We start from the raw sequence: 2,500 nt of genomic DNA, 5'->3' as shown, positions 1-2,500 counted from the left end.
GTTGTGATGATGATACTGATAATGGCAATAAGAATGAAAATGATATTGATAATATTAATAGTAACGATAATAATAATGATAACGATAGTAATTATGGTAACGACGATAATGATAATAATCACAATAATGATATTGATTAACAATGATAATGATAACAATGGAGATGATAATAACGATGATAATGATAATAGTAATATTAACAATAATGATATTAATAGTAATAATGTTAATAATAATGATAACACTAGAGATAACAATAATAATTATTATAATGATAATGATAATAATGATATTGGTGATAATGATAAAGAATAATAATACACATGATGATGATAATAATTATAAAACGATAATAGTAATAATAATAACAATAACAATAATTGTTATGATTATAGCTATAATGAAGATAATAATTATGATTATTGCTATTATCATTATCATTATCATTATTTGTATTATCATCATTATTATTATCATCCTAATTATGATTATTATTAGTGATATCATTATCATTATCACCATTATCGCTGTAAGCATTATTGATAATCATTAATGCTATTTCTATCATCATTATCATAATAAGTATTATCCTTTCATTATTACCACCATCATCACTAGCACAAGCATCATAGTCATTAAAATAATTATCTTCATTTTCATTAGTATTATTCTAATTATTGCTGTTGTTGCTAGTGTTGTTATGTTATTGTTGCCGTTGTTATTGTTTTCATTATTACTATTATCATTTATATTATTACCATCATTGTTATCGCTGCTATTGTTATTATCATCATTCATCATTATCATTATTATTATCATTATATTACTATAATCAAAATTTTCATTGCTATTATTATTAATATCCTTATAATCACTATTATAATTAATTTTGTTATTGTTATCATTATTTTGATTTTTGTTATTATCATTATTATTATCATTTGTTTTACTATTTTAATGTAATCATTGTTATGATTATCATTATTATTACTATCATTTTTATCATTAACATCATTATTATGGATATAATTACTGTTATCATTATCATTATTTTTGTAGTTTATGTTATCATCATCGTTATCATCATAATTATAACTGTAATTATAATCATTATCATTAGTAGTATTAGTAGTAGTGGTAGTAATTATAATTTAGTTTTCGTAATTGTTATATACATCCAATCTTCATGCAACCCATCGTAAACTTACACGCCATTTTCCAGGAAATGCTAAAGCACAATATTTCCAAACTGGCAACAGTATCACATATTCTTGGGATACAACACGTGTGCAAGATTCAGTTAAGTTCTGCATGTCGAAAGGAAGGGAGTTCACCGCTTCTCGTTGCGATTTAGCCGAAGGTAGGAAAAATCTGTTTTCATGATTTTGCTTGTGTGAATTACCTTCGTTTACTCCATTTGTTTTGTTTGTTTGTCTTGTTTCTGTGTGATTTATTTGATAATGATTTTGAAATGGACATATAGATATATATGGAAAAACGAAACTGATATATGTGTGTATGTGTGGAAAAATTAAGTAAGAGAGCTGATTATCCGTGCTATTAAATGTTTTCCGGTTGACGGTAATAATTATTATGATTCCAAGTGAGGAAACAAAAAAACAAACAAACAAAAACAAAAAAAGTAAACCTTGCGAAAAGTTAGTAAGAAAGACTAACCGCAAAATTGGGCAGGAAATCATTAATTCAGTCTTGCTAACTGGTGATCTGCTTTTAGCGAAGTATCATCCGCAATTCTAGAAGATTGTAAACCGGTTCCCTGCCTGAAATGATTATTTTGCGCTATTTTTATGCATTGTCTCAGGGTCATTGTCGGGAGTTTCATACAGACTGTGACGCATACATATACACACAATGGCATGCACATATAAACACGGCAATACTGACCAACTTACCGGCCGACACATGCACACACACACACACACACACACACACACACACACACACACACACACACACACACACACACACACACACACACACACACACACACACACACACACACACAAACAAACAAACAAACACACATACACACACATATACACACACAAATACACACACATACACACACACATACACACACACATACATACAAGCATACACACACATAAACACACACACATACACCAAACAGTTAAAATGATGCAACTAAATACAGGATCTTTGCTACACACCCTTCCTCTCAAATGTACCTTTATTATACTAGCAGTAATACTAACAATTTCGATAATGTAGATAACGACTATCATCGTGATAATAAAGACAATGAGTCCACAAAACTCCGAAGAGAAACAGCAAAGGTCTTTCATATGTTCTGGAATAGAGGTTATTATTGTTTGCAAGAACATTTTAAACTTAAGGTCATTTCTCTCACTTTTTACACATGGCTTTTTAAATCCTGTACATTTATTTATTTTGTTATCTCTCTCTCATTGTTTGTCAATCTATCTGTCTCTCTACCTATCTCTGTCTGTCTTTCTGT

The 2,500-nt window shown here is 28.8% G+C and overlaps 1 protein-coding gene across 2 annotated transcripts in view; it reads left to right on the top strand.

Annotated features, from left to right (window-relative positions):
• Positions 1-1,277: 1,277 nt before the first annotated feature.
• The window catches only part of LOC113805986 (phenoloxidase-activating factor 2), a gene marked incomplete at its 3' end in the record, with an annotated part of 13,723 nt that continues 12,500 nt past the window's right edge, over positions 1,278-2,500 (top strand). Inside the window, 1 exon segment of one of the 2 annotated variants that reach the window (XM_070118893.1) lies at positions 1,278-1,360. 2 annotated transcript variants of the gene reach the window in all.

The sequence above is a fragment of the Penaeus vannamei genome, chromosome 4, assembly GCF_042767895.1.
Source record: "Penaeus vannamei isolate JL-2024 chromosome 4, ASM4276789v1, whole genome shotgun sequence".
In the NCBI taxonomy this organism is placed as follows: Eukaryota; Metazoa; Arthropoda; class Malacostraca; order Decapoda; family Penaeidae; genus Penaeus; species Penaeus vannamei.
Note: the sequence above shows the minus strand (reverse complement) of the source record. Positions and strands in the feature narration are given on the sequence as shown.